This window comes from Sceloporus undulatus, chromosome 2 (genome assembly GCF_019175285.1).
Source record: "Sceloporus undulatus isolate JIND9_A2432 ecotype Alabama chromosome 2, SceUnd_v1.1, whole genome shotgun sequence".
Classification (NCBI taxonomy): Eukaryota; Metazoa; Chordata; class Lepidosauria; order Squamata; family Phrynosomatidae; genus Sceloporus; species Sceloporus undulatus.
Window position 1 is genome coordinate 162964109 of NC_056523.1, and position 9577 is coordinate 162973685.

At 43.2% G+C, this 9577-nt stretch overlaps 1 long non-coding RNA gene across 2 annotated transcripts; it reads right to left on the minus strand.

Moving 5' to 3' along the window:
- Positions 1–6856: 6856 nt before the first annotated feature.
- Positions 6857–9176, minus strand: LOC121923482. 2 transcript variants are annotated; one of them, XR_006102383.1, is made up of 2 exons: positions 9078–9176; positions 6857–7121 (listed from the first exon to the last, which is right to left on the minus strand). It is a non-coding gene; the product is annotated as an uncharacterized LOC121923482 (long non-coding RNA). The 2 variants fall into 2 exon arrangements; XR_006102382.1 differs by lacking the exon at positions 9078–9176 and adding an exon at positions 8872–9070.
- Between the last annotated feature and the right edge of the window lie 401 nt (positions 9177–9577).

Here is a 9577-nt window from a genome sequence, read left to right on the forward strand (position 1 = left end):
CTGAAGGCTTTTCTATAGTCTATAAAACATGCTGATTTTCTTTTGGAATTTCCTGGTGCACTCCATTAGCTACTGTATGTTTGCAGTGTAATCCCTAGTGCCTCTTCCTTTCACGAACCCCACTTGGACTTCTGGTATTTTTCTCTCCAAGTAATAATACTCCTAATACTGTAATAACAAGGAAATTATAATTCTACACTTAGCTAAATCTAGTGCTTTCTGCCTTTTATGGAGTAACTCATGAGTTGTACAAGAAAATTTAAAATATGAAAAGGGATCTAGCACCTTTGAGACTAAGGGCCTATACAGACTTGCACTTTGTGCCAGCCTGTGGGCAAAGCCAGGGTGCAGTGTTCTCACGCTGGACACCCTAAACCCACCTCCAAGGTGCCATTTTGGCACGTGCCAGTCCACACGGCATGTGCCATCATGATGCAGCGCCGAAGGAGCACCATAAAGCTGTGCCACTGTGGCTATAGTGCGTCTCTTGGAGGACGCAAAAAGGAGATGCTTTTTGGAGCTCCTTTTTGCACTCTCCAGAGGCCAGATTGGGGCTAAAGTATGAGGTTGCTGTGGCCCCAATCCAGCCAGTAAAGGAGGCGGCTGCAGACCACCCATTTGGGGCGGTCTGTATACCCCCTAACTGTAGCATAAACTTTCACAGACTTAGTCTACTACCTTAGAAGCACTTAAATGCTTAAAGTTATTCTTTTCTGAAACTTCTGCCAGTGTATGTGTTTCACAGCTAAGTCATGAGACTGGCAACTTCAATGGTTTTTCTTTCAAACCATGCTATTTTTAGGAAGCTTCTGAAAGCTTAAAACAGAGATACATTCCAAAAATCAAGAGCATTTCAGATGGCACTTTAAAATTTAAGCATATGATTTTCATAGTTATTGAGTTGCTAAACACCAAGCAGTTTCCAAATTATATTTTGAGATTTAATGTTCCTACAGCTGTTTAGTATTCTCTGCAATTTACACCCTTTTCAGCCCCCGTTTGCAAAATTTAACAGGATTTAGATGGTCATGATACAATATAGTTTCACCAAATTATAGCTCCATAATCATGTAAGACACACATCTATTTGAGGGATAGGGTGTGCCGCCTTTAAAGTCTGGACTAAAACCTGGAGTGTTTTAACACACTGAAAATGGAAGCCACCAGCCATCACAGCCATTACTGGCTTCAGGCCCACCCACTGTTCACATCTGGCCCAACAGAAGAGATGGTCCACACTGGATAAAGATAGAGTGGACAGTCTCTGGGAATTAAAGCACCTACAGTGAGCCCTCCACATTTGCAGTTTGGACTTCGACGGATTTGATTATTCTCAGATTTGATTAATATGTTGTCTCTAGAAATCTCTACATCATCCAGTGTGACTCTATGCTCAATGTCCACCAGAAGTTGCATAGGCAGACTAAGAGATTTCTAGAGAGAATACTTTTCTAGGTATTTGTATAGGGTGGCCAGATGCCCTCCTTCTCCAGGACATGTCCTACACTTCAACCTTCTGTCCAGGAGGAATTCCAAAATATCCTTCATTTTGGGCATCGCTAAGAAGCTTACATTTGCATCTCTTTAGCCTTTTTAGCTTTTATTTTGTCATGTCCTACATTCTTCTTGAATGTTCTACACTTTCTGCTGCCTTGTCCTTCTTTGCAGTTAGGACATCTGGTCACCCTGCATTTGTAGGTCCTCCAGTGCAATTCTATGGTCAACATCAACCTCTGGTAGATGTTGACCACAGAATTGTACTGGAGGACCTAGAAATTTCTAGATAGGTGTTCTCTCAGATAAAAAAAAAATAGTGTTTTCTTATTTGATGTTTCTCCACTTTCATGGTGGTCCTGTGCCTCCTAATCCCAGCCAATGTGGTGGGCTGGCTGTATTTTTCTCCTCAGGGATCTAGCAGAAGCTCTACCTCATGTCCAAACATGAATGCTTCTACAACTCCACATTTGGTTTCTACACACACACACCTCCTCTTGTTTGGTAAAACAGAGCACACTTGTGTATGATTACTTTCATAAGGGAATCATCATTCCTGGAGGCTTCCAGGAGCAGCATCTTAGGGGGAAAATATCCCAACGGGGAGAAGAAGCCCAAGGTCCATAAAAAAAGGTGATGCATACCTTCAACTCTCCTGATTTGATAGCTCTAATTAATACTATCATCTCACTTTTCAGTTGCTTTTCAAATGTTCCTGTTTCCCTCTCCTTCTCCCGCTTTCTCCTTGCCTTACTTCAGGTTAACTAGATGTCCTAACTGCAAAGGAGGACAAGGCACTGCAAAATGTAGGACATTACAAAAGAAAAGCTGAAAACACTCAAGAAATATAAGTTCCTGCTTCTTGTTCATGCTCAAAACGGAGGACATTTTGAAATTCCTCCTGGACAGAAGGTTGAAATGTAGGGCATGTTGTGGAAGAGGAAAAAGTTTGCACTGTATTAATTCTGTAGGGGGAAATGAGAGGTGGCTCAGTTTGTTGTTCTGTGCCTTCAAGTCATTTCTGACTTTTGGAAACCCCAAGAACCTATCACAGGGCCAGATTTGTCCAGAGGGGGTTAGGTTCAGGCAAAAACAAAATGCTCCTAGATTGTGTGTTCTTTCTCATTAATTCCATTTGCCATTGTTACCACACCTTGTTGTTAGCTGGCCACATGTGCCCTGGTTTTTATGTGAAATGTTCAAGGGTATACGGTCAAGGAATCTCATAAATGTTGCCTGCCCCTGTGATAGACACACTGACAATGCTGAAGAACAACCACTTGCAGCAGTAAAGACAGTGGCATCATGGGTCAGGGGGTGCAGGAGGCGCAGAAAACACCAGGTGACACCCCAGAAGAGGGTTGACACCTGGTTAGCCCCCTGCGGGTGCTTCTTGACCCTATGTGGGTGCTCCTCAGGGCTGCACAGGTGCTGCTGTGGGCCTCAGGGGGTGGTCTCTGCCCCTGGTGGGTGGCGGGTGGCCATTTCTGTGGCCCGCATGGCCATTTCCTCAGCCTTTGCAGCACTTTCCCCACCCGCACAGCCATTACTCCCGCCCACATGGTCATTTCCCCAGCCAAGGAAGTCCCACCAGAAATCCCCCCTGCACCAGGTAACACCTGGTGTGAGATCCCCTCTGGTGCAAGAAAGAAGGCAGTCCTGAATGCAGGAAAAGCTATAGAAGCTATATTTATGTAGCCCAGATTAGCAGCAGAAACAGAAATGGCAGTGAAGTGTGAAAATTAGACAACACTGCAGTGCCAAACCAGTTTCAATGGGTGTGCCAAAGGCTCAGCTAATTGTACATCTCTGTTGAAAAATTAACCTCTGAAGAAAATGAAATCTTTGCATGAAAGATAAAAACAAGAATGTATCATCACCCCATGGACAGAAAAACTATGACTGTAGGGTATCTTAAATGCTCAGAAACCAACTCAACAAATCTTAAATAGTACATTATTTGAACATGAGTCTCATGGGGGTGGTGTGCTGTAATGAAGGCTATATAGACTTTGGGTGAGTCCACATTGGCCAGAATACTTTGGGAGCAGCCCAGAGCATTGTGGCCCCAAACTTGCCCCAAATTCTCCATTACTTAGGCACTCCAGAGTGATGCCAAACAGCTGCCACCAGCACAGTAGCATCACAAAAGTTAGCATCACCCAGTGTGGTAACTCATGGTGACATCCTTCCCCAATTGACCTCCATCCATACCGTACCATACAGAATCCTTAGGAATGTTTTTTGTACAGTGGTACCTCGGGATACGAAATACCCAGGTTACGAAATTTTCGGGATACGAAAAAATCCCATAGGAAATCATTGTTCCGGGTTACGAATGTTTTTTCGGGATACAAAGAAAATTTTTGGTGCTTTTTTCGGCTTTTTCGCACGAAACGCGGCTTTTCCCCATTAGCGCCTATGGCAATTCGGCTTACGAAGGCTTTTCGGGTTACGAAAGCGGCCGCGGAACGAATTAATTTCGTAACCCGAGGCACCACTGTACTAATGTTACTCATAAATCATAATTCCCACATATCACTGAATGTAATGGTAATAGTTGTAACATAAACAACTAGCACAATTAAAATTATACCTGTAAATTACAATATCATCTTCATAGATCAAATGTATTTACCTATACATAGTTTCATGTGTTTTAAGTGAAAATTTGGTAAAATGTGATGTTTTAAAAGAAAATCTAAAAAATACCCTTTAAAAAATAAAATTTTAAAATTTAAACAACTCGTGTAAAAAATTTTTTAAAAGAAGTCTGTTTCTTCCATAAGGCAGATATTTGAGGAGTACTGGTGTCACCTCCCCTTAGAGTGTCACCTGGTGTGGTCTGTACCCACAGCATCTCCCTAGTGGCACCTCTGCGCCAGTACAAGTTCCTTCCTCTGAGGCCAAAAACAAGGTGTCCAGCATCAATCTCACAGCTGGAACCCTCATTCTGACCTCAAAGGAGTGACCTGCACCCGTGGCAGAGTGGAACGCTGTGTAAACATCCACCTGGTGTCACTCTGAAGCGCTCCAGATTTTTTGGGAAGATCCGTAGCAAATGATGAGTTTTTAAAATGTGGTTTTCTGGAAGGATGGCCCAAATTTGTTGTAGAACTGGCCTTCCTATGCAGCCGAATCAGGCCTTTGGCCCTGCATCATGTAGACAGAGTGATGTGAGGGCAAGGAAAACTGGGTCATTTAGTCCATACAGACAAACCCTGGGAGAGGAGGTTAAATCCAGCTTAAAGCCCATCTCATTCGGGAATTTACTAAAACACAAGGTGTCAGACAAGCCACTGTCCTCTCAGATTTATTGTGCTCCCACCCGACTCTATTAACTCTGTCTGTAAATGGAGGGATATCTTACACTGCTGTTCTAAAAATTATATGATAAACTTATGGGAAACACTTTCAACACTTGATGTGTGCTATGTGAAACTGTCAAGTATTGTTGTATGGGAAGAAACCAGTATTTCCCACTCTCCTCACCGCCATTTATTTATTAAAATATTTATATCCCATTCTATACCCAAAGATCTCAGGGGGCCATGCAATAAAATAAATTTAGAAAAATAATTAACAATCATTTTAAAAGATTAAAAATACAGTATGCTCACCCCATAAGTGGGCTTGCCATCCACGGCTTTAAGCCTACATGGATGGCAAACCCCGTTTGTTAGAATGGCATGTGTGCCCATGGTACACACGCCGCGCCACGCACAAGAGCACGCAGGCACTGAAACAAATAGGACTTGAGGTCCCGTGTTTTTTGCCATACGCAGGGTGTGTGTGTGTGTGTCCCGAACAGATCCCCTGCATATACGAAGGGCCCACTGTACATAGTTTATCACTCAGAAGCAGACTTTTTATAAAGTATTATGCTACTTCTAGAGAGCCAGCACTGCATAGGTCCAAAACACACTACAGAAATAATCCAGTTTGAGATTGCTTTAACTGCCCTGGTTCAATGCTAGGGAATGCTGGGAACTGTAGTTTGGTGAGACATTTAGCTTTCTCTGTCAGAGAGTGTCAAAGGTTGCATCTGCGCTGCAGAGATAATCCAGATTGACATCAATTTAACTGCCATGACTCAGTGCTATGAAACTGTGACAACTATAGTTTTCTGTCAGAGAGCTCTGGTGCCACAACAAACTACAATTCACAGAATTTCATAGCATTGAAGTTAAAGTAGTGTCAAAGTGGATTATTTCTGCAGTGTGGATGCAGCCCTAGTACCCTGGGCCCTTAGTATCTCCTGGGGTTTGGTTCCAGGAACCTCCATGGATACTTAAGTCCCACCGGTGCCACAATAAACTACAGTTCCCAGGATTCCCTAGCACTGAGTCAAGGTAGTTAAAACAGTCTCAAACTGGATTATTTACGCAGTGTGTTTTGGACCAGAATAGTTTGAACATTCGACTATGATACCAGCGTTCGATTCTCAGCTTGGCCATGAAACCCACTGGTTGACCTTGGGCAAGTCACACTCTCTCAGATTCAGGGGAAGGCAATGACAAACCTCCTCTGAATAAATCTTGCCAAGAAAACTCAGTGATAGGATCGCCTTAGGGTCACCATAAGTCAGAAGTGACTTGAAGGCACACAGCAACAACAAGAACAAATACTATTTTTAAGATTTTCTTTCAAAGCCCTAGCTGTGTTAGTCTGGAAAAACAGCATGCAAAGGGATCTTGTAGAACCTTTAATTGAAAGAGAAAAGTTGCTAGCATGTTCTTTCGAAGACATGCACCTGAGGAAGTAGGCACCAGTCTAGGAAAACTCATGCTATCAACATTTCTCTTTCATTTAGTCTGAAAGGGGCTACAAGATCCCTTTGCATATTAAGGACCTTATCACACTAGTGAAATCCCACTGAGAAATGGGATTTAAAGTAGATTTAAAGTAGAAAAAACCTGCAAATGTGGGAAGTTTATCAGATGGCATTCCTGCAAACGTGAAATAACCGAGTTAAAAGTGAAGTCAAAGGGGACAAAAACGGCAGCTTTTTGCTTTCGGAACTTCCCAAATGTAAAAAGCTACTGTTTTTCTCCGTTTTGCCTTTACTTTAACTTTGTGTTATTTCACATTTGCAGGAATGTCATCTGATAAACTTCCCACATTTGCAGGGTTTTTGTTCTAATTTAAATCTAGTTTAAATCCTGTTTCTCAGTGGGATTGTGTGATAAGGTCCTAATATTTTCTTTTATTACTTTTTAATTTGCTTTACTTTTTAATTTACTTTTAAATTTATTTTAACCCTTAGGAGACAGACAAGCCACCAGTCAAAGAAATGAGGCCCTCTGGCTTTTGGAAATTAGCTCCGACTTAAAGAAGAGAAAAAATACACATAAAAGCGGAGGGCCTTTCCATGATGACTGCAAAGCCTCTTTATGATATTTCAGGTTGTGCCTAGTTGGCAATGCACAGCAGAGCAAATCCAGCCAGAGCAAGGGCTGCCTGGGGAACACGTGTCCCTTCTTCGCCATGGAACAGCAACCGACATGCTTACATGGCCATCCGAATCCCGTTGCTAAGAGACAGGGATAACTTGCTCCCCAGCAGGCCGCCTCATGGAGATAAGCGCAGGAGGATGGTGTCCTTGCTGCAGTGGTGAACTTCTTTTCCTGAGGGTGGTTAAGGGATGAAAACATGAGGCACGTGCCACAAGCAAGCTTCAGGAATAAAAGGCTTTCCTATACTGCCGCAGAAACCTACCATAAAAATAAAATAAACCCAACCCTACAGACAACCCTCTATATGCATGGATTTCTTATCCACATATTCAAGCCTCCACGGCTTGAAAATATCTTTAAAATATATACATTTCAAACATCAAACCTTGGTTTTGCCTCTGTATATAAAAAACATCGACTGTGCCATTGAATGTCATGGGACCTGAACATCCCCAGGGGGGTCCTGCAACCAAACCCCAGGGGATGCCAAGGGCCTACTGTACTAGGGCTGCATCTGCACTGCAGAAATAATTCAGTTTGACACCACTTTAACTGCCCTGGCTCAATGCTATGGAGTTCTGGGAATTGTAGATTGTTGTGGCACCAGAGCTCTCAGACAGAGGAGGCTAAATGCCTCACAAAAAGTACAGTTATCAGAATTTCATAGCACTGAGCCATGAGAATGAAAGCGGTCTCAAACTGGATTCTCTCTGCAGTGCAGATACAGCCTTAGAAGTCTTCAAGAGAGCTTTGGTTCCACAACAAAGTACAGTTCCCAGGATTCCATACCGCAGACCCATGGTAGTTTAAGTAGTGTCAAATTGGATTGTTTCTGCAGCGCACTTCCTATTTTGGTCATTGATAGGGTGCCCAGATGTCCTCCTTTTCCAGGACATGTCCTACATTTCAACCTTCTATCCAGGAAGAATTTCAAAATGTCCTCCATTTTCAGCAGGATTAAGAAGCATGAATTTATATTTATATTAGTGTTTTCAGCCTTTATTTGGTCAGGTTCTCCATTCTTCTTGACCAGGGTGACCAGGTGTCCTCCTTTTCTAGGACATGTCTGACATTTTCAGCCTTCTGTCCAGGAGGAATTATAAAATGTCCTCCATTTTGAGCATGGCTAAGAAGTATGAACTTAGATGTATATGAATCCATAATAGCCTAAGGCCCCATACAGACAGGCCAAAATAAAGCTGCTTTGAGTCACTTTGGAGATATGCTGTTTAAATGACGCATGCATACTAAGAGTCTGGAAGTTGCACCAAAGCTGTGCTCCAGTCCTTAGGCCTGGATTGTGGCTTTGGAGCGGCTTCTGGACTCTTAGTATGCATGCATCATTTAAACAGCATACCTCCAAAGTGACCCGAAGCAGCTTTATTTTGGCCTGTCTGTATGGGGCCTATGTTTTTTTTCTTGAATGTCCCACATCTTGTCCTCCTTTGCGGTTATGACATCTGGTCACCCTTGTGTACAGTTGGCCCTCCGTATCCACCGATTCAACCATATGCAGCTGCAAAATAGCGTTTTAAAAAAACATGATTTTGCTATATATATATATATGTGTGTGTGTGTGTGTTACAGTATTATATTACTGTATTATCTGTCCTCTTCCTATGAGCATAGTAGAATTGAAAGGCAAATAGATTATTTTAATGTATTTTAAGCATTTTAATCTTTTAAATTGGATTTTAGTATTCAATTTGTTTTAATTATTGTAGAAATTTAATTCTTTTTTTAACAAACTATTTTTATATTTTTTTAAAACTGTGTGGAGTTTGTTTTTGTTTTTTTTAAATGTTGTAAGCCGCCTGAGTCCCAGCCTTGGGAGAAGGGAGGGATCTAAATAAATATAATAGATAAATAAGGCAAATAAAATAGAAATAAAACAAATCAAAATAAAGGCAACTTGTCTAACACTTCTATCTTGCCCGACCGCATGACGTCGCGTGACTTGGCGTGACAGTGAACCCGGGAATCAAGGTCCTTGCTCCGCCTTTGCTAGGCCCGCCCGCTCAGCTGTGCTCCCACGTTGAAGCGCTCCCTCCCTCGCTTCCATCCGGACTCAGGCGGAGGCGCTGACAGACGGGTCACGTGAGGGAGCGAAGGGGGGGGGTGACCTACTTTGCGCCAATGGCGGAGCCGTCCAGCAGAGAGACTCTCCGCACGAGCGTTCTATCCTCCCCCCCCCCTCCCGGCGGGATCGCTGTCCTGAGAGTTGAGAACACTGGGCGGTACTAAGAGAGAGGGAGATTCGAGGCGCGGGGGCGGGGCTTCACCGAGAAGGCGTGGAGGGGATTGGAGGGAAAAGAGAGGCGGGGCGGAGCAAAGGGATGGGGGGCGAAAACAGAGGCGGCGGGCGGGAGGAGCGCGGAATTGTAGAGTGTGTGGTTAAGGGACAGGAAAGAGGCAGGAATGAGGCGGGGGCGGGCGGGTTTGGTGGAAGTTTCCTCAGAGGATGCAGTTTAGAAAGTCAAAGTTGTGGGGGGTTTTAAATTGTATTTTTCTTTTTATATTTGTATTTTTATTGTATTCTTGCCACCACTGGATATGTTTAGATACAGGAGTGTTGCTTTCAAGCAACTGTTGCTAGAATCAGGATGTTTTTCTAAAATCTGCTGGCA